The sequence below is a fragment of the Meles meles genome, chromosome 2, assembly GCF_922984935.1.
Source record: "Meles meles chromosome 2, mMelMel3.1 paternal haplotype, whole genome shotgun sequence".
NCBI classification, from domain to species: domain Eukaryota; kingdom Metazoa; phylum Chordata; class Mammalia; order Carnivora; family Mustelidae; genus Meles; species Meles meles.
In genome coordinates, this window is record NC_060067.1 from 37,126,773 (window position 1) to 37,153,539 (window position 26,767).

At 45.8% G+C, this 26,767-nt stretch overlaps 1 long non-coding RNA gene across 2 annotated transcripts in view; it reads left to right on the plus strand.

Annotated features, from left to right (window-relative positions):
• Positions 1-18,638: 18,638 nt before the first annotated feature.
• Positions 18,639-26,767, plus strand: part of LOC123936997 — a 35,472-nt gene continuing 27,343 nt past the window's right edge. Inside the window, exons 1-2 of one of the 2 annotated variants that reach the window (XR_006817396.1) lie at positions 18,639-18,772; positions 22,348-22,440. This is a non-coding gene — a long non-coding RNA (uncharacterized LOC123936997). Of the gene's footprint in view, positions 18,950-22,347; positions 22,441-26,767 lie in introns of both variants that reach the window. The other variant, XR_006817397.1, reaches the window with a different exon arrangement.

Below are 26,767 nucleotides of genomic sequence, written 5' to 3' on the forward strand. Positions count from 1 at the left end.
AGATGTCTGTTAGACATCCAAGTGGAAAAGATGACAACGCAATGGGATATGCAAGTTCGGAACTAGTGGGAATAAGTGTAGCTAGAGGTAAGGTCCCAAGATTAAATCCTAAACACTAGTTATGCTATGAGGTTGGGCAGAAGAGGAATAAGCAAAAGCGACTCGCAGATACAAGGGAGGTAGACGGGAGAACAACTTAATGTGATGTTCTGGAAGGAAAATGAAAAAAAAAATAGGAGTCTGTTTTGTCAAATGCTACACTGATAAGCCATGTAAGATGAAGACTGAGAATTGACCACTCTTTTTACTCCCCAAATTGGAGTGTAAATAGACAAGTTTTAAAATGGTGTAAAGTGTTGCATTCCCATGCATATGAATATTTTCATATTCCATTTAAATTCTATGATAGTTAAAAATAAGTGTAACTGTATACAGACACACATACCCAGACATATAATTATTTATAAATATTTCCTCAGCATGTTCCGTAAACCTACATCATATACTTCTCCCTATAAACTCAAATGGTCTTTCTCAACAATAAACCCCAGCCCACGCCCTCAGTCTCCAACCCTAAGCAAGCCGTGCCGCTCAAGACATTCTTCGAAAGAATAAAACAATCGACGTGAGTGCACCATCAGGAAATGAATCAGCAGATTACCAACCTGTAGGAAACTGAGCGAAGGATGTGGCCAAGAAAGTTAAAGGTTTCTTTTTGCTGGAGCATTTGGGGTATTAAATCACCAAACTTCATGGTTTGGAAGGTAATGCCTGTATCAATAGACACAGGAACATGTACATTTTCATGCATCTGGCCCATCGTGAGTTAATGGCTAGAATAAATGTGATAAAACAAATATTAACCTGGCTTAGGGCAGCCCTTCACTTAGAATGTGTGCCGAGTGACTCGTATGACTTAGGGCATGTGGCTATTAATTCACAAGGCTGGATTTTTAAAAAACACTCAGAATTGAGATAGTCTCAGTTTTATCCTGCAAAAGAAAAAATCATATACTGATCCCATCAGTGCAAATATTGAACAACCGGCATCACAAAGGTACCAACCAATCAAGAGAGACACTCAACCAATAAAACTGGCCGCCCAACCAATCAGAACCTCAGGAGGGTGTAAGCGGCCTGGGCGTCCATTTGGAAGGTGCTTGGCTGTGCTATCCACATCCCTTTAGAGAATGTTTTGGAAACTCTCCATCTTGTGGCTTAGATGCATTTATGACTCAAGCCAGAATGTCAGTTGTGATATGTGTTCTAGTTAGGCATAGCTTTTGATTTGGGGCAGTAATTCCGCACTTGATCATAAACTCAGTTCACCAGAACTGGCCCCAAATGGTCTGGGATCTTTCCAAATCCCTTTGAAAGAACGTTTGCAGGCAAAGCAAGTGAGCCCAGAAGAGAGGTTCCAGTGGTGTGCAGATTCTGATGGGGGCGGAGGGTCTACTCTTTCCCAGGCCCCCTCCTTTCTTCCTGCCAGAGGCAAGGAGAGGGGGGGCAAATCTTGGAAGTCAGGTTGAGTGGAGAGAGTCATCAATCAAGATTGTCCCCCAAGAGTGAGTCATCCGAATGGAGAGATAAAGCTCATAATTCAGAGAAACAGGACATGCATCCGTCCAAGGGACCTAGTGCGGGAGATGAGGGCAGATCAGAGTTTCTCAGGAGCATTCCTAGGATGCTTGCAAGAGAAATTACTGCACTGTGTCTTTAAAATGCAGATTCCTGGGCCCCGCCCCAGACCTCATGAATCTGAACCTCTAGGAGCAAGACTGGGTTCTGAGTTTTACACCTGTTGTCCATGAGACATTTATGCGGGCTCAAGCTTGGGAACCACGAGTCCGTGCGGTAAACCTTGGACGAGAAACAGCACAAGGGGAGAAGCGCTGGCTGACTCAGGTGCAGCTGGCCACTTGACCCCGTAACAGGCTCCCCGCGGGGACTTGGGGTTCCCTTAAGAATGATATACATCTTTCCTTTTAGTTCTCAGACGCTGCATAGAGCCTGCGGTTTTCATCTGAAGGGTCGCACGATCCAGCATTGCTTTCCACATAGCTTCTGAAGGCAGAAGGCAGGAGCGAAAAGACGTTTTACAGCAGCTTCTCAAGGGAGGATGAAAATGTATTTCACACCACCGTTTCTTTGCTCCTACTTTAATTTTTTTTTTTTTAACCTGCAATGTAATCTTTAAAAATGATGGCGCACGGGAATGAGCTGGAAGGCATGTCGCAGAGCTGTCTCAGTAGATCACCGTGGGTAATACAGAGAATGAAAACATAAACTTCCCTAAGGGTTTATCAAGCATAGCGTCCAGGTAGCCTGCGTCTCCTAGACGGATAGCGATATTCTGGGCTCCATATGCTAACGCTATAGATGTGTGCCACAGAACGTCCTGTGTGATCGATTTCATGATGATGACACTCCCCAAATTACATGGTAGGTACTAAGGCCCAAGGTGATGGTATTTGGAGGTGTGGCCTTGGAGACTTGATTGAGTCATAAGGATGGAGCCCTCATGAATGGGATTAGTGCCTTTAGAAGAAACTCCTGAGACTCCTTGACCGTGCAAGGCAAAAAGAGCCATATATGAAGCAGGAAGGGGGCTCACACCAGACACCAAATCTGACAGCACCTTGGTCTTCCCCACTCCAGACCCATGAGAAATAAATGTGTGTTGTTTATAAACTCTAACCCGCCCTCATTTCCCTCATTTTCTCACACAGCAGCCCAAACGGACTGAGACACGCTGCTCTTCAGAAAAGTAGAACCCCTCTGTGTAAACTTAAATTCTTGATGAACGTGATAGCCTACCAAGAAAGGGTGTGGAGCAGTGAACAAGACCTCGAAGAGGTTTTTGGAGACCTGGGCCACTTCCGTTTTTGGAGATTTCAGGATATTAAAAAAATAATTTAAAAAAACCCCATAAGGTCAAAGCAAGGTTATAGAAACTTTGATGTTCTAATTAGATACATGTGACAAATTAACTTTCAGCAGCAAAACAAACAAAAAACCCACAAAAAACAAAAGCAAGTGACACAATATAATTGTTCACACAATATCAGATTATCAGAATTTCTTTTAAAACTATTCATTTATAATGCATCAAAAGTATGATGCATCAAAAATACTGTGGTCTGGGGCACCTGGGTGGCTCAGTGTTAAAGCCTCTGCCTTCGGCTCAAGTCATGATCCCAGGGTCCTGGGATTGAGCCCCACATCAGACTCAGGGAGCCTGCTTCCTCCTCTCTCTCTGCCTGCCTCTCTGCCTACTTGTGATCTCTGTCTGTCAAATAAATAAATAAATAATCTTTAAAAAAAAATACTGCGGTCTGGTTACACAGTAACAGAACACAGATTCAAAGTTATTTGAAGACCAAGTCTAAAGCTGTCCGGGTGCTGCTCTGACTATGTGTGTTATAACCTCCCTTGAGGGTATAGTACAAACACTGGAAATAGATGCCCCTCGCGAATACGGGATCCACGCCAAATGCCTCAACACTCGCCTTTCAACAGTGCATGGAAGTGATGACTTCTCTGTGCTGAACCTTAGTCTTGGGACACCAGCTAGAAATGTGACCTTGGGCCATTCAATGATGCTTGGTCACACACGTTCCCCGATCTGTAAAACGAGGGAAGATGATTTCCTTCCAGCTCTACGCACCCATTATAGCTCTGTCTATGCTGGTCTGTTCACTATGCATTTCTACAGTCCTTCTCCTCTGGTACCAGAGGCTAAGTTGCTAGAATTTCCTTGGTGCCAGTCAACTGTGTAAAAAGCTCACTTGCTCCTTTCACGACGCTTCAATTCAGTCTCTTGCTTGGGAGTTCTTTTCTTTACCAGTGGGCCAGCTCTTTAATAAACATTTCACGAGCTGTCTCCATAATTAACAACTAATTAACAAGAAGGCCTTGCTGCTAAGGGTTGGTGCTTTCAAAAAGAAAGGAGCAGGAAAGTTGCTCTGCTTTCTGTATTCACAAGGTCCTGCCATTATCATTTTAATACGCTGGGTATGGTGGTTCCTTAAGAGTGTGAACAATCTCATTAAAGATCTCTGTGGGAACAATCAATTCACTGTCGGAGGGCCCCGATCGATCCTCAGGAACTGTCACTGAGTTCCAGGGTGCTTGTGAAAAATGGACAACTGGAAGTGTGCTTCAGTCTGGGCTATTTATTTCTTTGAGGAACACAGCAGAATCGTGTGGAATCTAAGTGGTTCTCTCTGTGGCTCTTGGCGGGCTGAAAACCCTGAACAAAGAGTTTTCTGACAAAAGTTTTAGCAGGATGTCCTCGCCCGACGCACCAGACAGGCTCTCAGAGTGCCTGCTAGTCACTCTGCCCCTTTCTGAGGTGCCTCTGCCTGTCCACCATGTCCCCCTCTCTCGAAATGCCTCAATATGCAAGCCTTGTATCACGCGATCATGCTTCCCTGGCCACAGCTCACAGGACCAGGAGTGAGCGCCTGACCCAAAGGAGCTCATCTGTCCAGGGACCGATGAGACAGCCTGGCCAGGAGATTTGCCTGGTCCAAGTGCCGAGGACATGCTCTGTGGGAGGGTGGTTTGGACAAAAGAGAGCACAGGACTTGGCTGTGAATGGTACAAGCAATGGAAGCAGAGAGAAAAAGTGTGGAGTCATCATGGCGGCCAAGCTCTAGACTGGGAAGCAACAAGGTGACAAGAGATAGGTGACAAGAGAACTGGCCACAGTTTCTGAACTAGAAGCCAGTGCTCTGTAGAAGCCCACCGTGCAGGGAATGAGAGCCAACATTTCAAGTCTTCATCATGACCACAGCAACCCAAGCAGGCTGCCACAGGGCACACCACTGCCACGGAGAGAACCCAGGGCCAGGACCGCATCACCAAGTCCAACACCACTCTCCCACAGTTATTGAGATGAAGCACTGTGAGTTTCAACTTTACTCTCTGAAGTACTGATGCTAAAAAATGCCCACCCCTATACATGTTGACCAATACGTTGGATTTGTCTTATTCTGCTGCTACTGAGGTACAATTTTTTTTTTCAAAGAAGAGTTTTCTTTTTTTTGACAGACTGACAGAGATCACAAGTAGGCAGAGAGGCAGGCAGAGAGAGAAGGGGAAGCAGGCTCCCTGCTGAGCAGAGAGCCCAATGCGGGGCTCGATCCCAGGACCCTGATATCATGACCTGAGCCGAAGGCAGAGGCCTTAACCCACTGAGCCACCCAGGCTCCCCGTGGTACATTTTTGATAGAGAGAAAAACAAGTGGAATTTCAGTGCCATTTCAGCGGAGCTGGCGGACTGGTAAAAATGAAGAAAGGCTCAAATGAAAACAGAGTGTCAGCCTCTGGAAATAGGGAGTCCTGATAGTGTTGCTCTCCATGTCTCCAGTTGGTCAGAGAGTAGGTAAGGAATGTCACCACTTTCCATAGTAGGTTCTTCTAAAGCATGCATGCTTTACAGGTTGGCAACACTTGAAATGCTGTACCACGAGAGGTAAAGAAGGATATTGTCTGTGGTACTATTTATAAAAGCAAAGAGTTATAAAACAATCTAACCATATGTCACAGAAAGAGTTGAATATACAGTATATTATGGATTTCTACACATCAAGTTTTCAGTCAGGTTGACCTATAGGTATGATTATGGAATTATTTACAACTATAATGTTAAGTAAAAGAAGACTATATCATAAAGTCGCTCTCAAAAATAAAACTTTTATGTTTGTACCTTTACATGTATATGCATATGAACAAATAGAAAATGGTCTGGAAGGATATACCCTAAACTCAATGATGAGTATATCTGGAGAAGAAAGTGGGATGGTAATATGGGGCATAAGGCAAAATAGAATTTTTTTTTTTTTTACCATATACTTTGTGTTATTGAAGATTTATAACAAGAATGCATTTCATGTTTCTTTATTTTTCTAAATTTTATTCTATTTTATTTTTTAGGATTTTTATTTATTTATTTGAGAGAGAGAGGGAGAGCGTGAGCAGGGGCAAGGGAAGAGGGAGAAGCAGATTCCCCACTGAACAGGGAGCCTGATATGGAGCCCGATCCCAGGACCCTGAGATCACTTGAGCCAAAGTCAAATGCTTAACCGACTGAGTCACCCAGGTACCCCTATAGTTCTTTAATACAACAGTGTTTTAGAATAGTTTTTAAATAAATTTTATTAATGTACTGATCTCTCTCCCTGTTCTGCCATAGGTACCCATTTGTCTCAAGAAGGTTTAGGTTTACTCTAGTGTGTATTCAAGAAGGAAAGGGCAGCTTTCGAGATTCAAAAGAAATGTAATGGCCAAGACAATACTCTTTAAAGCCAGTCTGAAATCTGTTAATTCCCAGTACTTATCAGGTTGAAGCTTGGAAGATTCTAATCTCTGGTTTTTTCCCATTGCAAAGGAAATGCTCCTTCCCCTTATGAACCAAGATGGGAAGAAACATGGGAGATGGTCAAAGAGCAAGCGTGGGCTGCTTTAGAAACATTCAGACCATCTTGGGGATATTGCAGGAAAGGGTGGATGACAACTTCCCCAGGCCTGATGTCCGCTCATCAATAGGGTGGGCACATGTTTAACATGATCCAGGGACAGTGATGTGGTGGTGACAGAAGGCAGTTCATCACCGTGAGTCCAAGACCATATTTCTCATTTTCCTTACTACAGAGGAGCCCTTGTGTCCTGAGAAAGGACCCAAAGTGTCTGCGTAGATGAGCGGTCCAGCAAACCCATGGGATTGGAGGAGAGTTTGCAGTGTTCAGTGACAAATGATCAAGCTATAGGCTCCAGCAGAGGGTTCAGCATGGCAGGATCAAGAAGCCAGACAGAATCCCACTCAACAGTCTCCAGTCCAGGTAGCTGATCTACCCAGAGAGAGCTAGGTCCCTATCGTCCCCCATGCTGGGGAGGGAAAGCAAAGAGCACACTCTGAGAGGTGATTTATCCCAAAGGACAGGTGTATCATGAAAACTCCAGATGATACCCAACTAAACTTGGAATAGACTGTTTAAATGGAGAGGAGACTGTTTAAACCAGAAGTTGGAATATTGTTTATTGGCAAGTCTGAATTTTCCTAGATATTCTGAGGAGTGAGGTTTATGAAGAACTATGAGCAGTGTTGAAGAAAAAAACAGCACTTTTTTTTTTTTTGCACATCTCAGTTGGGGTGAGAAAATTTTGTGACTGCTATATTTATATATTTTTTGACTTAAATTTAGAGTCTCTCTTTGAAGACTATTCTAATAAGTAGCCTGCCTTTTCTTCCTCCCCTCCCTCCCTCCCTTCCTTCTCTCCTTCTTCTTCTTTCCTTTTACCTTCCTTCTTTCCTTCCTTCCTTCTTTAATTTTTTTTTTAATTTTATGAATCTCTACCCCAACATTTTAAAGTAAGCCATTCTGTGTGTAACTCTTTTTCAATTGTCTGGGGTTTTTTCCTCCTCTCTGTTCATTTCTATTGTTCTTAGAAGAGGTCATTTATCTCTACTGGAAAACTCTTTCTGAACCAAGAAGTAATATGAGTCCCAAACAGGAGAGAAATTAAATTCCACCACAACAAACTCAAAAACATTGTCCAAGCTCATTTGGGATTTTAGGTTGAATGTATTTCCTTTTCTTTTCAATGAGGTATTAGATAGTTTCTAGAGGGGAAAAAAATGTATACACACACATATATACACACAGATTTCTGATAACCTTGTCACCACAGGATTTGATCTGTAATAATAAAATGAATATGATTGCATTGAGAGAAGTACATCTTTGAGAGAAGTACATCTTCTGTAAGGAAGTGAAAAGTTAAGGGCAGAATTAAATATGCATCAAATAATCAGAAATTAATTAGGATCATTATTTTGTGTCTGGAAACATTAACTGATAAAAAGACTCATTCTAGAGTCATGTGTTCAAATCTTCTTCCGGCCACCAGTTGGAAGCGTGCATTTGGGCTAGTCATTTGACCTCCCTGAGTTTCAATGATATCACCAGAAAATGGAGAAAATACCATGTAATCCATTATCCCACATGGCTGCTATGACTGGGCATGCAGTGAGATAACACACATGTCGGAACACTGAAAAATGATGGTCTGATGATGTTGGTGACTGCCATCGTCCCGAGCCATTCACTGAAGATAGTGCCAGACGTATGTTGGAGATGTAAGGGGGGACCTACGTCTTTGTGTTTTTATAACAATTTCCCCCATTTTCCCTCCTGCAAAATTCTGTTACTGTTCTGTAACAGCTAAGCTGTCCATAAACAATTTTGGAATGCTGGTAAGAGGATGCCAATAGAGTCGGTGAATAAGGTACTCGGCTAAGTGGAGTCAGCTCACTAACTTCTCATTTTTTCAGAGTTGACTCACCACCTTGTTTTCACAGACCAACGAGGAAGAGCCAGAAGAAAAGAATTAGCTTTTATCAAGTGCCTGCTGGGTGCCAGCATCTTATGTACATCATTTCGTTTACTATTCACAGGGAGATGGACATTGTTTCCACTTGACCGATGAGGAAACTGAGGCTCAGAGAGACTTGGTCAAGCTCACAGAGGTCGTAGGGAGTAGAGGTTCCACCTTCCACATGTGGAACTGACCGTGACTCCTGGGCTTTTCTCCCACTGCAATATTGTCTGCCCAAATGCCCAACAGCTGACACACAGACAAATCCTAATTGTGAAATACAACAGAAGACGGAGACAACACAGGGGACTAAAACTCCCAATATGTACTGGTTGGTATTTTTCAACCTTAATTAATAACAAATAATAAATTTAACTGATCAGTTTTTCTCTCTCTATCCTCTGCTGTTCAAAATCCTCTTGAGTTTGGGTGGGAGGAGCCAATAAGATGTGGAAGGAGCCTATGGAAGCAGAAGGAAGCTAAGAACTTTCTTCCATGTGAAATGTAGTCCCCAAGTAACCAAGAGTTGATTGTGCAACTGAGGTAAAAAGTCAATCAGTGCAGAATTTGTAAATACCCAAAACCTTCCACGGCTGACACTTAGGCTAGTTGTTTCCTTCCTAGGGTCCCAAGACAACTGGGTTTCCACAAAGGAATAAGGCAAGGAGCCGTCATCAATTATTTTCAGTATTTTAACAAGTCCGTCTGATTCACATATCTTAAGAGGAACCAGACAACAGAAATGTCCACGGATCTTGGCTTTGGGCTCGAGTTCAAGACAAACCCATGTGACGTATTACCATTACCTCCAATTTAATAAGAACAAAAGCAACAGCAAATATTTCCTGAGCACTTTCTCTGGGCTCTTCTGATATTCAAAACCCCCCAGGAAGGGAGAGAACATTGTTCTGCTCTCACAGATGAGGAAACAGGCACAGAGAGGTTAGCAGCCTTGCCTAAGGTGACACAGCTAGCAAGTGTAAGAGCTGAAGTTCACTGGTCATGACTAGTTATGGCCTGGTGATCAGAAGCAATGTTTGACAGAGGAACATGCCCTTGCTGATAATCATGGGAGGAAAGAGAATGTTGGCTTTTCCTTAGTCAAGACCAAAGAATAGTGACAAGCAGCTCTTCACGCCAAAAAGTTTGGCAAGAGCTGAGTTATACCGTTCTGGGAATGGGGGTCACTCTGTGGGGTGCATAGAACCAGAATTTGCCTTGGGCACCTGGAAATATGGCATTGTTGGTTTTAGAGATCACTAGACAACTTAACCTTGAAATGGGTATGATGTCTGGAAAGGACACACACACACACACATACACACAACACCCCTAAATTGGTTTCACTACAGAAATGAAAGCAAGGTTGGGTTGCCTCAGTCACGAGGCTATTCTACTGCTGCTATAATTATTCAGACTCTTCTTACACATCTGTGGGAGAGACTTCTCAGATATCACCACCGTTCAGTGCAGCTTTCAGATCCTGTTTGGTGAGGAAGAGTATACTGGATTAGGCACTCAGTCTTGGGAGCCAGACTACTTGATTTCCAACCCGGACTCCTTCCTAGCCACGAGAACTTGGACAAGTTGCTCAACCTTCTTGCCTCAGTTTCCTCATCTGCACCACTGGGGTAACAATCACGAGACCTATCTGCTGAGGTCATTGTAGGATTGAAAAGAGCTGGTATTTGTCAAGTGCTTTGACCAACACCCACCGCCCAGGGAGCATGGTGTAGGTGGTGGACAGTATTAGTAGTGCGTGAAGAAGTCCGTGGAAACAATATGGAAATCGATGTCCGGCTTTTGAGTAAAGGAAAAGTCTTTTTTTTTTTTTTTTTTTTTAAAGTCAGGATAGCGGTTACCACTAGGGGGATGGACGAGCTTGCTGTTAGAAAGGGCATCTGGGACGTTTCTGGAGCTGATATTTTGTTTCTTGACCAGCGTGGTAATGACACAACTATTCATTTTACGAACATTTATTAAGTTTTTCTGAACACCTGAGCATTTTTCTGCACTTTTTTGTAAATGTCACATTAGAAAAAGTTTGTCAGGAAGAGGCAAAAGGAAGGAGGGGGAAGAATGGGAGGGAGAGAGCGGAGGAAGGGAAGAGGAGGAAGGACAAAGGGGAAGTTCCACGCAGTACGACTTCCCCATTACAAAGCACTTTGGCAGCAAATGGCTATTTCACGGAAAATCTAAAGCCAGAGTCTCACCAGTTCTCCAGGTGAGAAAACCCTGGCATGGAGAGTGGTTAAGTGACATCTCGCTCGAAGTAAATGAACAGCTGAGTTGAAATGAGATTCCTGAGGGAATCTCCATCCCCAGTCAGCAGGTGAGGTCCAGGCGGGGACAAGCCACAGGATGTCAGAAGTCCAGCTTTAAAACCAGACAGTGGCGGGGCACCTCGGTGGCCCAGTGGGTTAAGCGTCTGCCTTCGGCTCAGGTCATGATCTCAGGGTCCTGGGATGGAGCCTCGCATCCAGCTCTCTGCTCAGCGGGGAGCCTGCTTCCTCCTCTCTCTCTGCCTCTCTGCCTACTTGTGATCTCTTTCTGTCAAATAAATAAATCTTTTAAAATAAATAAATAAATAAAACCAGACAGTGGGTATGCACTGTCCATGAATCCCTGTGACCCCTCTGGAGGTGGCACGGTCTAGAAGAGACCTAGACACATGACCCTCGAGAGGTGTTAGAGCGTCCTTTCGTTAGGCATTAAGGAAGCGTCGTGCATCTGAGGAGGGCCGAGTGGCTAACCTGTAGGTGAGGAGAACTTACATCTCAGCAGGCCTGGAAAATTACCTCAATGGCATGTCCGTTAACAAAACTGGAAGTGACGAGACTTCTGGGGTTGGCTGGCCCTCCCCGGACCTCCCTGTGGAGGCCAGGGCGAGCAGTTCAGGTAGGAAGAGGTGACCCTTTATGCCTATAATTCCCCCTGGCTCCAGAAAAGAAACTCCTGGAAAACTCCCATGGTCTGTCACCACCTGGCAGAGACCCTGCCGAGGTGGTAGGTCTGGCCAAAGAGCCATGGCATTTTAGAACTGGAGGAATCCTACAGGCCAACTCCTTTCACAAGGAGGATGGGTCAGAGGCTAGCGAAGCAAAGACACTTACTCCAGATTACTTAATTCATTAGAGGCAGAGCCCAAAGCAGAAAATGAATTCCCTGCTCTGGGGAAAACTCTTTAAAAAGGCTGTGGCCGCTTTAAACGAAATGGACTGACTCAAGAACTTGAAAGGAGAGTGTTCAAAATAGGGGGAAAGGCTACATTCAGCCATAAATCCCCAAAGTAAAACTCATTTGCCCTAAAATAAAACCATCAAACACACAAGTGTGGCAGGTCTGAGAACGAACTCGGGATTCGTCCTCCCTCCCCCACCTCTACCACCCAACCCTGAATGTGAGGGTGCCATCGTGTGTCAGGCAGAGAAGAGGCTTCTGGAGATAAGCAGTGAGCTAGATGGAGGAACCCTTGCCCTTGATGACCTCACTGATGGGTGAGGGACAGGAGGGAGGGAGGAGGGAGGGAAAGAGAGAGCAAGATGAAACTAATAATCATATAAAATGAAGTGTTTTGAAGAGATAGCCCAGGCTGCTAGGAGAATAGGAACCAGGTGGATTACAGTGGAGGATGAGGAAGTTTGCTCTTGGCTTCCTTCCCATCCCCAGATCTCAAGCATAGAACATTCTCTTGTAACACCACACCCTAGAAGCTAGAAACTGACCCAAATCTCAGGGAATTACAGCGTCTGGGATCCTAAGACAGATTCCTTGAGCCCTTAGGGAAAACTGACCATCTCTCAGAGACAGAGGCCACATCTCTCAGAAAACCCTAATCCCATAACTCCTTTTCCAAGAAACACCGTTTCTAATATCCCGCAAAATGTTGCTTCCTGGGAACATGTCGTTGTGTTCGTTTCACACCAATGCAAAGATGTTCACTGGAACGGAAGCCTCATGAGGCTGGGCTTCTCGGTGTCATTCACCGCTCTGTCCTCGGCATGGCATGCGGGAGACACCCGACACACAGGAGCTCAGGCACTTCCTTGAAGAATGAATCAGCCAGCCATCAGGAAGAATTCCCCCATTCTGATCAGATCATTCCAGAAAACCTAAAGTCAGGAATGAAAGCACTCACTATGTGCCAGGAAACCGAAAGAGATCAGGGGGAGTCAAATGGAAATCAGGCCATGAAGACTAATTTATCAAAGGGCCACTTGGAAACTACCCGGCAGCTTTCATTTTTAACCACCCAGACCAATGACAATGGTGACCAATGCCACAGGGGAAAAGCACGGGATGCTACAGGGGTGGAGGTCTCACAGGAATCCTCAACTGTGTGTTTGTGGGGGAAGATGAAGGGAAGCTTGCATATAGAAGTGATATTTAAACTGACAGCTGAAGGTGGGTAGATATTAGAAGGTTAGTAGGGGGGCAAAGTGTTGGGAGCAACTTGGCCTTGGCTTGAACCAAGGAGGCACTGGGCATATTTAAAGGACAGTGAACAGGTGGGATGGTCAGAGCATAGTAAGCCAGGGAGAGAGTCAGAGGCCAGATGCACAGGGAAATTCATGTTATGGCAAGGAGAAATGGGAAGGCACTGACAGGTTCAAGGAGAGATGGATAGAGCTCACCTATCAGATTTTTCCTTCAAAATGATCATCCTGCCTCTGTGCCTAGGTTGGGACTAAGAGTTAGAGATGCAGAGATGAATAGGGTTCCCTATTGGCCTTCAGCGGCTCACCGACCGCTAAAGACTGCAGATGAAAACACAATATAGGGGTGCCTAGGTGGCTCCATTGGCTAGGCATCTGCTTTTGGCTTGGGTCATGATCCTAGGGTCCTGGGATCACGCCCTATGTTGGGCTCCCTGCTCGGTGGGGAATCTACTTCTCCCTCTCCCTCTGCCCCTCCCCCTGCTCTTGCTCTTTCTCTCTCTCAAATAAAGAAATAAAATCTTAAAAAAAGAAAGAATGAAAACATAATATAGCACAATGCGTGAACAAATTCCATCCTTCCCACACTTTAGCATGCATTAGTATCTTGAGGAGGGCTTGTTACAAAATAGGCTGCTGGGCCCTGCCCCCAGAGTTCTGATTTCATACTTTGGGAGTAAGGCTTGAGAATTTGCATCATATAACAAGCTTCCGGGTTGGCGCTGATGCTTCCAGACTCTAGACCACACTCTGGAGCCATGGAATGAGCTGAATCATATGCATGAAAGTCATGCTGACCCATGGGGAGGAAGACTTTTTGGAAGAACCCAAGTCTAAGCCGAGTTTTGAGGGATGTCCTTAGACAGACAGGGCAAAAGAAAGTCTACCCTAGGTATGGGGGAGAAAATCCGAATAAAGAGGCCAGAAGTAGCTTCCCTGGGTCTGAGACAGCACAGGTCAAAGAGAGAAGGCGGGTGAGTCCCTGAGCAGACCCAGCAAACAGGCTGCCAGGGGAGGACGCCACACTGTCCCCAAGGGAAGTTTCGATGACTATACCAACCCCACTTAAGAGACATCCCTCCATGGAAAGGACAAGGCGTTTCCAGGACCCCAGGCCCCAGCAGAGACAGCGGCTGGCTGTGAGAAGGCTGGGTCTCTCCTCCATCTCTTGAGCATGAGCAATAGAGCTCCAGGGGCTAATGGCTGCTGCCGCCATGTTCTCTCTCTCTCTCTCTCTCTCAGAAAAGGGCACAGGTCTTTTTCTCTCAGGTGGCTCAGCTTAGGCCCCGCAGAATAGTTTCTCTATTGACTTTGGCTCTTGACTCTGCCTGTCTGGGAGAAATTAGGTCAGTTTAATCACCGCTGATGTCATAAAAGCAGCACTCTGAAGGGGAGCCCTGTTCGAGGGTGCGGTTGGGAGGGGAGCTGAGGTCACCCCAGGAGGCTCTCAAAGGCTCCAGCGGGCAGGTGGGCCCATGGGCAGTGCCCGCCCAGCACCTTTGAAGTTTCATTGCCTATGTTTTATGACCACATGTGGGGAGTAAATTGTACCCGCGGGCTGCTGCACTTTGCCCTCCCTGGCAAGGGCTGGTGGAATCCACACTGATAATATCCATCAGGAGATAAGAGCACAGGATCGGAGAGCAAGGAGGAGATGAAGTCGGTCTGTCACGGACCTCCAGTGGGGAACTCTGCGGCCCTCTGCTAAGGTTTCCAGAGCCCTCTGAAGCCTTGGCCCATGTTCCACCGCAGCCAAGACACCCTCTCAGGGCCGTCCAGTCAGGCCTTTGGAGGGCCTTAATCTTGACCAAGATGAGGAGGAGAGCATTTTAGGTTCCCAGCAATGGCACTGCGTCCATGCAAAATCGGGAGGTGGAGGTGATGAGTGGAGGCCTTGCTCGCTTTGGTGGTTTCAAGCAGCCGTTTCGAAACATCTGTGCACGGACCAGCTGCCTCAGAGCAGAGCACCTGGTCAATGTGGAGGTTCCTGACTCTGCGGGCCCAGGGTGGAGCACCCCCGCCCCGCCCCACTCCGCTCTGCCACCTTTGTTAAGAGGCACCCAGGTGAGATTTTGGAAGCCTGTGCCTGGAGGTGTAATACAGGAAAGATCCTGAAGGGGGCGGTGGTCTCCGGGGGTGTCCCCCGTTCGCTGCTCATGGGTTCCTGATTGCCCATAGCATCACCTGGGGGGAGTTGGCTCCGTGACCTTGGTGTTCCTTAATCTCGCAGACCTTAACTTTCTTCGCATCACGAGAGACGCCTTTACAGAGCTAGTAGGCTGTTAGGCATCACTGTATCAGTCTCCTCCAGCCGCTATGACAAACTCACCACAAACACGGGGACCTCCAACAACACATACTTAGTATCTGCTAACCCCGGAGGTCCCAAGGCCAAAGTGGGTGTCCCTGGGATAAAATCAAGAATGTCAGCCAGACTGTGCGCCTCCTGGAGGCCCCAGGGAAGAACTTCCTTGCCTTTTACGACTTCTGTAGGCCACCGGCCTCCCTTGGCTTCTGACCCCTCCTCTGTTTTCAAAGCCAAGAGTGTATCACTTCCATATCCCCTTCTCTGACTCCCACCCTCCTGCCTCTCTTTTCTAAGGACCCTGTGACTACACTGAATCTACCTGGATAAATCCGTGCTATTCTCTCCATCTCAAGATCCTTCACTTAATCACATCCCCTAAGTAAGTCCCTTTTGCTCCGTCTGGTAATAGTCATGGGTTCTGGGGATGAGGATGTGAATATTCTGGGGCATTAATGTGCCTACCAGAACCATATTAAACAACTGAAACAGAGGCAATCAGCCACATGCCAGCACATAAATGCCTAGTTAAGTGTCAGCTTGCCTGCTTTCTTGCTCAACCCAGTGCTAATGTTCCAGAACTTTCTCAATATCACAATCCCCTCTACTACAGTGGTAGAGTTTCTGACTCGTTAGGTCTGGGCTAGGGCCTGTAAGCTGGCATTTCTAAAAAGTCACCTGGTAAGATTGATGCTGTTGGTTCCGGCATCATAGTTTGCAACCTGGCAGCCTCTTGGGAAGAGGTGGGGGCTTCAGAAGCAGGCAGCCGGGACCAGAAACCTGCTCTTCTACTTGAGAAATGACTGAAGCACTCTGGGACCCAGTTTGCTCATTGGCAAAGGGCTCTCAGAAGGTATAAATGTTTCTGACTTCACCATGGAGGTTTGTATGGAGAAATGTAATACATTATGGGGCTATAGGTCCTGGGTTATTTTCTGTTCGTTATGGTCATCTTCACGTTATCATGTGGCAGAGGCATGCACTGGACTGAAGGAGTCCCTGTAATTCGTTGAATGGTGTCCTCCAAAACTCATAGGTTGAAGTCCTAACCCCCACTACCTCAGAATGTAACATTCTCTGGAAATAGAGTCATGGCCTATGTCATTAACCAAGGTCAGGTCATTAGTGTGTGTCTAGCACAGTCTAAGGGTGTCCAGATAAAAAGGGGGAAATCTGGACACAGTCATGCACAGAGAAAAGATGATGTGAAGACCCAGGGAACACACCATCTGCAAGCCAAAAACCACCAGAAGCTAACAGAAGGCCTGGGATGGGTCCTTCCCTAGTGCTTTTAGAGGGAGCAGGACCCTGCTAACACCTCAATTCTGGACTTCTAGCCTCCAGAATTACGAGACAATGTATGTTTGTTATTTAAGCCACTCAGTTTGTGGTGTTTTGTCACAGAAGCCCTAGGAAACTGACATTGCCCCCTTCAAAGTCATTTCTTTGTGTCTTCATTACTTACTAATTAGAATACTCTAGAGAGGGGCACCTGGGTGGCTCAGTTGGTTAAGCCTCTGCCTTCGGCTCAGGTCATGATCCTGGGGTCCTGGGATCAAGTCCTGTGTTGGGCTCTCTGCTCAGAGGGTAGCCTGCTTCTCCCTCTGCCTGCCATTTCCCCCGCTTATGTTCTCTCTCTCTCTGACAAATAAATAAATAAAATCTTAAATCTTAATCTTTTAAAAAAAAGATTGTATTTGTTTATTTGACAGACAGAAATCATAATTAGGCAGAGAGGCAGGCGCGGAGGGTGGGGGGGTTGGCGATGGAGCAGGCTTCCCACTGAGCAGAGAGCCCAATGTGGGGCTTGATCCCAGGACCCTGGGATCACAACCTGGGCTGAAGGCAGAGGCTTTAACCCACTGAGCCACCCAGGCACCCCTTAAATCTTAATCTTTAAAAAAATTCTAGAAAATTCTAGGAAAAAATCTTTAAAAATTCTAGAAGGATCAAGAGCAGAGACAAACTGCCTTGTGGAATCTGAAAATGCCCAGCGAGCCCCAGCCCAGCATGGTTGGGGAGATGCTGGTTTTCCTGACGGTGCTGCTGCGGGCTGTGCTATCCAGGCCTGGGGACTGTGCGGCCGGGCCCTTGGGAACTGGACACACGCGTCAACATGAGAACCTACGGGCAGGTGCTTAGGTCACCTTTATTTCTAACTGGTAAAGCTTGGAAACTAAAATGGCCTTCAGTGGGTGAATGGGTATGTACACTGCGCCACACCCAGAGACTGGAACTATCCAGCGCAAAAAAGAAAGGAGCCATCGAGCCATGAAAACGCACAGGGGATTCTTCAATGTATACCGCTAAGTTGAAGAAGTTGATCTGAAAAGGCTACATGCTGTTAGATTCCAACTATATGACCTTCTGGAAAAGGCCAAACTAGGGAGAGAGTGAAGAGAGTCATGGGTGCCAAGGAATGAGGGGAGGGATGAACCAGGGGAGGACAGGGGCTTTTTAGGTCAGGGAAACTATTCTGTATGGCCCGACAATGGACCACACATGCCACTGTCCGTCCAGCCATAGAATGTATACCCCCGACAGCGAACTCCAGTACAAACTATGGCTTTGGGCTGATAGTGATGAATCGATATAGGTTCACTGAATCTCACGAAGGTACCCCTTGGTGCAGGCTGTAGATAGTGGGGGCAGCTGTGCAGGTGTGGGGCAGAGGGCATATGAGATATCTCTGTCCTTTCTGTTCTATCTTGCAGTGAACATAAAACCACTCTAAAAAATAAATTGTATTTATTTTTTAAAAAACACAATGTAACCAGGCAACAGACTGGGTTTGGCCTGGGGGACATACTTTGCCAACACTTGCTTAATCCTATCTGCTAATCCCCACTCCCCAGGCCTGCATTTTTGCTTGGGACTTCATGAGCCCCCCACTCGCCCCATCCGTAGCTAACATGCACCCCGTGCAAATGGCTATCCATGTGGATGCAAACTTAATTCCAGAAGAGATCCAGTATCAGACTGGACAGACAACAGGGATGTTGGAAGGGCTCTCGCAGCTCCTTCCCACCTATAAGCAAGAATTCCTGGCCTGAAGGACAAATGGTAAACGTGGCCCTTCAGGGTGCAGAGAAAAATCAGGTCCCAGGCTCCCAGTCGGCGGTCGACGGGCACCGCAGCCCTTACACGAATCCCTGGGTGGCCATCGCCGAGTGAGTCAGGAACAGGTTAACAGCCAAACCCGAAACTGCGGTTTTAGCGGCAGTGCACCTTTAGAATAACAACCCGGGTCTGGATTAACATTCGAGAAAATAACCCCTCAGGAAAGTGTTCCCTAATAAAAGGATCTTATTTCCACTCCACCCTCCACCTTCCCCCCCGCCCCCCGAAGCCTGGAACACGCTCAGAAGGCCGTCAAGCTCTGAGTGAGTGATGAGTCAGACATGGCACCAAACAGCTTTGCTCCCCGGGTGCTTCTGGACACCTGCAGGGGACCGGGGCTTGGCGGGAGGGCGTGGCTTGCGCGTTGGCGGCCCGAGGCTGGCTGGGGTGGTGCGCGCGCACCCAGGAAGGCAGAGCTGGTCCCAATCCCGGAGGCGGCAGAGCGACCGCCAGCTCTGGTACTGGCACAGGCACCGTGTGCTTCAAAGCTTTGACTTGAACTGAGCAACCGCCAGCCTTCTCGCTTCAGGTAACTACTTACACCGATAAAACGCTTCGTGCCACAAGCCCGATGTTTAGACGAAGGGACGCCCGGGGCCCCGGGGCCTTGAGAGGCGTGAGGTATCTGTCGGCTAATGAAGGATCTGTTCTGCTAGACGTCCCCACCTCTTCCGTCAGCTCCCAGCGGTCCGCAGGCAGTAAAGCTGTGAGTCGAGAAGTTACGCTTTCTACGTTATATTAAGTTATATCACATTGAATCCTCACCTTGACGCTATGAGGAGGGGATTCTTGTCCCCATTTTACAGATGATAAAACTGAGGCTTAGAGAGAGAATGACTGTGCAATGACCCAAAGCTAGTAAGCAGCAGAGACAGGGCCAGAAGCCCTCTCTCCTGTCTTTCCGGGCACTGCTCCCTCCACACCGGCTGAGAAGTACCCCCACTCTGGCCCATGAGAATCTGGAAGTTTCTAGGGAAGCGGGAGGGGGCATGGATGCTGAGTTGTATCCTGGAGTAGCTCCAGAGTAATTGTGGGGCTCCGAATCCAATCCAAATCCTGATACCACCCCCCCATAAATCTAGTCTGCCGAGTTGGACCCTAAACCAAACGGAATTACCAGGTTGAATTTGTTGGGATATGGACTACATAGATTCGCCTCACAGATGCTGCAGTCAATGAGGCTTTAAACACATATTCCCTATCATTTTACTCATGATTACTCCTAGAGATTTATGCCCAGATTAAAAAAAAAAAAAAAATGATACCCAGTCTATTGACACTGAAGGAACCACAGTCATCTGAGAAGAAACAGAATATATGACTGCAATCATGTGGGAAGAAATAGAATAAAAGAATGAGACCCTCCAGCATATACTAGAGGCTCTTAAAGGTCCATATGCTTTGACCCAAAGTTGTAGATTTCTTTAAAACATGGCCCCGGTTCTCTACCCCTCCCCTATCCATGTCCTTTGCCATGTGACTTTTCAGCTCCTCCCATCTGAGGGTGGAGTCTATTTCCCCAGTCCTTGAATGTGGGCGGGCCCTGTGACTTCCTTTAGCCAGTAGAATGTACAAGAAATCGTGGTGTGCTGACTGCAAGTCTTGCACGCTCTGCTTGTTCTGTCCAGTCATCATGTGTCAAGCTGGGGCCACCCTTCTAGCAGATGAGACCACGTGAAGCGCAGAGGAGCTGTCCTAAGGTGATTCCATCTAAAATAAGCTGACCTTCGCCCCATCTAGCAGTTAACTGCAAATGTCTAATTGAGGTCAGTCTAGATAGTAAGCACCACCTAGATGAAGCCAAGCCAAACTGCTGACCCAAGAATTATGAGCTCAACAAATGACAGTTGTTTTAAGTCACTAAGCTTTGGGCTAATTTGTTTTTGCAATAGCTATGTGATATACTAAATAACTTTTTTCTGATAGGAATCCCTCCTAGTAACAGTCAGAAATTACAAAATATGTACACAGGGAAAATCTCATCTTGGTGTTAATTATAATGGCAAAAACAATGGACACAAAAATAGCAAAAAATGGGAAAATCTGAGCATCAAGAAGTTTTACTGTCATAACTAAATTCATGAGCTCATAATGATAACTATTTTTGAAAATTCATTGTTCCTCTTAGATACTAGGAAACTGACTAACTTAAAATTGATTAGTAAATAAAGAATCAAGTATTTATCTGTCCTTTCCTTACAAAATGTTCTTCAGGGTACCAAAGAATTGATGAGAAGAGGTTTATAGAGTTATAGAACTCTAAGTCCAGCTACTGGGGCACCTGGGTGGCTCAGTGGGTTAAGCCTCTGCCTTCAGCTCAGGTCATGCTCTCAGGGTCCTGGAATCGAGCCCTGCATCGCATCGGACTCTCTACTCAGCAGGGAGCCTGCTTCCCCCTCTCTCTCTGCCTGCCTCTCTGCCTACTTGCGATCTCTCTCTCTTTGTCAAATAAATAAATAAAATCTTAAAAAAAAAAAAGAATTAGTCAAGCTACTATATGAAAAAAAAATTAAAATATTGTTTTGCAACTCCTAACAAATGAATGGATCTAGGCATTTGTGAAGTTGGTGCGATGGAAAGGAGAGAAGCAGATTTCACGTATCCCCTTATGGAAGTTCACAACACCGTCTAGGAAGTCTTCCTACAAAAAGAATTGAATGGAAATCTGATAGACCCTCTAGTCCTAATTGCCAACATACAAAAAATAGAGGACACAAGAACATGCCACATGACACCGTAGAAATGCACTTGGCAAGAACAGACAGAGAGATTTCCTCCAAGACAGAAAAGCCTGTTTCTTCCAAATAAGTTGCAAAGAAAAAAATAAAGAAGATGGAGAGGGATTTTGTAGACGTAAAGAGGCTTTAAAGATTTATCAACTGATTTCAATAACAGTAGTAATTAGGAAGTGGCTGGGGAAACTTGGACCCCAGATGATAAGAACTATTATCAAATTATGATTGCCATCTGAAGAAAGAAATCATACCAGTCGTTACTTACCGGGAATCTGCTGTGTGCTCAACCTCCTGCAAGACATGAGACTTTCAGGAGCTCATCGACATCTCCTCGCAGCTCCAGAGAGAGCCGCTCTCAGTCCCTTTTCTCACTGAGGCTCCCAGAGGCATGAAGGACTTTTTCTGAAGGCCATTCCACGGCTCCGCCATCAAAACTTGTGCTCATCTAGGATACAAACTCATTTGGCTGGCTTGCTGGGATAGCAAAGCACTGGCTTCAGCCAAAATATTTGGTATATTATGTGGAAACATTTGGTCTATTACGGCAGATTCTCTCGGGGAAGGACTGTGGAGTATTTTAAGATGATAATTATAAAGACTGGGTAGCAACTTGGAAGTATGTTTATGATGAAGCAATCACAAAGTTTTATGTGCATTCCAATTCTAACTCCATTTTTAAAAATCCGTGGGGCCAACTATTGAAAGGGAACAGGGCCAAATGACAGACATGTCATCTGAGGGTGATAAGCTTTGAATACATTTTATTTTGACTTTGCAGTTTCTTCTTCAGCACTCTTTCTCTCTTTATAATACACAAACATCCAGAAAATGTATTCTGACCCAGGTTTTATTTCTTTAGGATTCCAGTTTCCCTGCTTTGTCTGTGACAAACTGTTACCAACGTAGTGGCTTAAATCAACACATCCTTATTATCTTACAGTTCTGGAGGTCAAAGTCCAAAGTACAGTTCAAGGGGCTAAAATCAAAGGATCAGCGGGCCTGTGTTCCTCCTGAAACTCTAAGGGAGGCTTTGTTTTCTCGCCTTTTCCGGCTTCCAGTGGCTGCTCACATTCCTTGGCCTGTGGCTCTTGTCCCCAGTGATGATCTAATGGCCCATCTCCTCTGACTCTGACATCCCGCCTCCTTCCTGTAAAGACTCTCGTGATTGCACTGAGCCCACCTGAATAATCCAAGATAATCTCCCTATCTCAAGGTCCTTGATTTAATCATACCTGCAGAGGGCCTCTCCCTGCATGGTGTGACATAGTCGCAGGCTCCAGGACGAGGGCATGGATGTCCCTGGGATACCATTTTTCACCTACCATGGGTAGATCATTTGACCATGGCACGCTATGCTCACATTTGTCAGGGTACCATGTTCCTGCACGATGCCAGGGAAGTCTGAACCGAACAGGAGAACGGAAGAGAGGGAAAAGTAGAGCTGTAACCCGGCCGAGGACAGGTGAGTGGCCAGTGGGCATCCCCGGAACAGTGCGGAATCCTGGGTCACAGCTGGCGCTCAGAGTCCATGCTTCCTGGGAAACAACAGAAATGGGGCCGCCAATGGGCTTGGTATTCGCGCAAGAGGAGGCCAATTCCCATCAGGGGGTTGGGAGCCCTGCTCAGGTCAGCTGAGACTGAGCAGTTAAAAATAAGTAAACCAACCCTCCCAAAACTACAGCTTTCTGCTTTCTGTAACTGCAGGAATCACCGAATAAAAGGGCTCCTGGAGTCAGAAGTGTGAGGCAGGAACAGTGGGGGGCGGGGGGGGGGGGGTCCTACAGTCACCCGGGGGGCTGACAGGAATAGGAAGGGAGACCCCTTGAGTGCTTGAAGCTTAGAAAGTAGGGGCCTGTGAGCCAGGAGTTCCTCTGGGACTCTCACACCCACACAAGACTCAAATTTGAGGGTCAGAAAAGAATTATGGCACCAAAACTCTAAACAGCTTCAAGTCGGACAATGGACCATCCTATCCTTACAAATCAATCTGTCTCATGACCATGTGTCTTTGTGTCCTCCATCTTGCTTTAGACTTCCTTATCCTCTGTCCTCCCACCACCACTCTTTGGTTTCCTCTCACTTTTGAACTCAATTCTCTGCACTTTTTAATGTGGATTAATTCGTCTCTACCCCCTCCTCCCACCTTCACTGCATCACTGAAAGTTCATGGCTGTGTCCTACCAAGCCCTGGCCAGTCCACTCCAGCAGCAACAAACTAGACATAGGCTTTGAAAGGGGATTTTTCTTTCTATCTCTTCTGTCTCTGTGAGAGAAAAGGAAGAGTATAGTGGTAGATTTTCTGTCTGAATGTAGGTGGTATCCCATAGATGCTTTGGGTTTTAAATACCATTTCTCCTCCTCACATTATCTAGACTACGAGGTAAGGAAAGCAGCAATTTAGGGACCAAAATACTTAGTTTCCAGTCCCATCATTGCCAGGTGACCTTGAGTTAGTCACTTCACTTCTTTGAGACTTGGTTTCCCCACTGGTAAAGAGCTGCAAGTACGTCTCGCAGAGCTGTCGTGGTGTTTAAATAAGAAAACCTGTGGGAGACTGAGAGTGGCAAAAGACTATAGATGAATGGAGGATTGTTAGGATCTGTGGCAAGGAAACTACTATTTATACAGTTGGTGATCAATCAACAAGGTAAGTTGTTGGTTGATTGGTTGGTTGGTTGGTTGGTTGGTTGGTTGGTTGGTTGGTTTTCTCACACTGTGCCTCAGAGAGTTGAGTGGCAAGAAAGACCAAAATGAGTTGAGTAAATGGCCAGATTGTCCCATGCTGATTTGAGCATGAGGCGGCCCTGCTGCCAGGTACAGAGAGACCACCCACATGTACAGGCTCATGGTGCAACTGTGGGTGGTCTTGAGAGGCTAGTGGCATTTTCCAGTTTCAAAGAAAAAGAAGAGGGTGACAGTGTCACCAGCTGGACCCATGTGGAGGCTGAGGTCATGGGACTTGGCCAGGCCTCCTTTATACTCTTTCATGTCAAAGCCAGACCGAGACTAATAAAACACCAGGTGATGTTCCTTTTTGGGTTTGGGGTCACTGTTCATTGACAACTAAAAATTATCATGTTGCCTGTAACTTAGCAACACCAAACTCCAAGACTTCCTGATTTCTTTATTATTGTTTCAGTCTTTTTGTTTGTTTTTGCTTTTATTCAATAGGTCTTTAACTAAAGCAAATTCTTGATGAGGCAAAAGCTATGAGATGCTTCTTAAAATAAAGGACCATGGTCTTGGCCAACTAATTTTGGGAAATAGACTGTCTCTGTTAAAGAAACGTACTGTGTGCTTGCATTTTAGAATTCCAAAGAAGTCCTAGAGTAAAGAGGTCAGTGTTTTATAAACTTATCCTTTCATGCAACTTTCTTATTTCTAAGACTATCTATTTCTAAATAACTATTTCTAAACCATCCAGTAGAGATAGTTTCCAAACAAGATGATTTGAGGGATGCTGCTTTGGCCAGACATTTCAGTGTGTCCACAGGTCTATCCTCATCCTCTTCTTGCTGCCCTGTCCTTCAAAAGGCTGACTGGTCTGAACTGCATCAGGAGTCTCTTGTTTATTGACTTTTAGTTGGGTCCACCCAATGGGAGGAGACATGAGAGCAGGCAGAGAGTGAGGTCAAGGTATTGATTTCCCCAGTCCATTCCTTTCAAGGATGTTGTCTGTTACCATTTAAAGGTCATGTTGCCCTGTGTTCACAGTTATTCTCTCCAGGTTCTAGTAACCAGTTTTTCTTCCTGCTCCTTTAGGCCAAGAGTGGTACCCGCTCCCCCAAGTTGCTTATCCCAGGTCCCTGCTCCATCCCTGCTCAGTTTTCCTTAACTCTGTCTGTACTTAGGTAAATGTCCCTCGAAAACACTTTCTGAATTACCTCATTTGCATATACCCACCTTTTCCTGCCAGGACCCTGACTAACACACTGCTTTCAGTCCGTGGGGGCCTAACAAAAAATCTAACATGACAACAGAAGAGAAATATTTTAAAAAGTAGTCAATAGTGAATTGCGGTTAAAATCCTGTAAGAGAGGCAAAACAGAGCATAGGCTGTCGGTGCAATATTTAGCTCCCTGAAATGGCTCAGCCTGATGTCACTGGGCCATTAGCTCCTGTCCTGACTCATCATGCATTATAATCCCATAGCCTTGAATGGGCTCTGAGAGCCAAGGCCAAGTCCACCCATGCCGGCCATATCCTTAGCTACTGACAAAGACTTCTGGTTCTATTTAGGATGGGCAGATTTCTAAGTTGGAACCTCAGGTAGGAAGCTTAATTTTTTAAAAAGCAGTGTTGATGACAGATGGATGAAAGGCATTTGCAGTGGATTCTCCTTTGTGAATAGGACACCTCGTGGGTTTCCTTGCCAGGATTTTTTGAAGATGAATGAAAAAGCAAGTTCAATAGATAGACCTCTTGTCTTCTGTTGGTCATCAAACACGTACTAATATCTACTGAGTGCCAGAACTGTCTGTGCTAAAGCTAGGGGGCCAGATGGGAGGAGGAATGGAAACCAATGAAAATGTTGGGCTTGTCCCTTGAGGAATTCTCAGTATCATTAAAAGAAAATGTATATTTTCAACATTTGAGCCCAATCATGTAAAACTTAAGAGATGGTTATTACAAACAGTATAGACATCTAATGTAGATATAAATTAAAATATTGTGTTTTATTGAATGTTGAGGATAGATTTTGTGTGCCTGCATGTCTACGTGCATGCAAAAAAAAAAAAAAATGAGCACATTTAGAAGCAGGAAGGAAAAAGGAAAGGAGTATGAGTTTTAGAGTTAATTATTTGGGTTAATTTGCATGACCATAGGTAAATGACTTAATCCCCCTAAAATTGCCTGGACTGAGAAAGAAATAAAGTAAATGAAATATACCAGATGTAGGTAAAGAGGCACAGCTGTCAGGAAGATTCAGTAAAGTCAGATAAAAGAGTCTAGGCTGAGTGGGTACTTTGGAGGCACCTCATGAAATATCAATTCTGCTATGCTTTCAGGAAAAAAATAGACTTTGAAGTCTATTCCCGCCTTTTTTTTTAGAGTGGGGAGGAGCAAAGAGAGGGAGGGAGAGGGAAAGAGAAAGAATCTCAAGCAGGCCCCATGCGCAGCACAGAGCCTGGTGTGGGGCTCGATCTCACGATGCTGAGATCATGACCTGAGCTGAAATCAAGAGTTAGATGCTTAACCGACTGAGCCACCCAGGCATCCCTGTGTCTAATTCTCGTTTGTCTAGAAAGATTTTGTGGAGGTGAGAATTTTAATGGATTTGGAGTAGACAAGGGAGGGGCCAACAGAAATCACAACCCCTTCAGGCACTGCAGAAGGGGATATCAGAGGACTGGGGGGAAAAAGTGTCCATATAAAGGTTGTGCCATTCATGCTGTTCCCGCTACAGAGAATTAAACATAAGCCAGTCCAGAGAATACTCTCTTTTCTAAAGTAATTTCTAGAAGAGTAGTCTCCCATAAGCTACCTAGGTAATATTTTCAAGAGCCACTCAAATTTTATCTGTAAGCCTGTGCATTCAAGCACTTCTCTCTACTTTCTTTTAGATTTTATTTATTTATTTGAGAGAGGAAGAGAGCACAAGCAGGGGGAGTGACAGGCAGAGGGAGAGGGAGAAGCAGACTCCCCACGGAGCAAGGAGCTTGATGCAGGACTCAATCCAGAACCCTGGGATCATGACCTGAGCTGAAGGCAGATGCTTAACTAACTGAACCACCCTTCCCCTTCTTTCTGCTTTCAACATAGCTTTCTTACCTGCAATTTAGCTCCAC